The following is a 415-nucleotide window of genomic DNA, read 5'->3' as shown; positions in this document are numbered from 1 at the left end:
GCAAATTACATATAAAAAATGGGAATTGTTGGAACAATACATGCAGAATAATGTTCTTGGGATGAATGAGGTTTAAGGGAAGGCAGGATTTGAATGAGCTATGCAATGTTTAACTGACAATGACTGTATAAAAGATTATATGTGATGTATAATTGCAGGTGAAATTTATGTCAATATGGCTTGCTTTCATTTATATAGATGAATGATGGCCTATGTCATAAGTGATAATTCGGTACTTACGTATTATCGTAAACAGATTCGGAGCAGGAGAAGCGGCTCATTTCCAAGCTCTTCTCCTGCCGAAATATGTTGGCAAACTTATTTGGGAAATGTGTATCACTGAAGTGTCTATCATTACAGTGACTTTTATTTCAACTTATTTGGCTGTATGGGGAAATGAAAGACCAAACATTTT

The sequence above is a fragment of the Protopterus annectens genome, chromosome 5.part1, assembly GCF_019279795.1.
Source record: "Protopterus annectens isolate FY-2018-M chromosome 5.part1, PAN1.0, whole genome shotgun sequence".
Lineage (NCBI taxonomy): Eukaryota > Metazoa > Chordata > Ceratodontiformes > Protopteridae > Protopterus > Protopterus annectens.
This window is presented reverse-complemented; position numbering follows the sequence as displayed.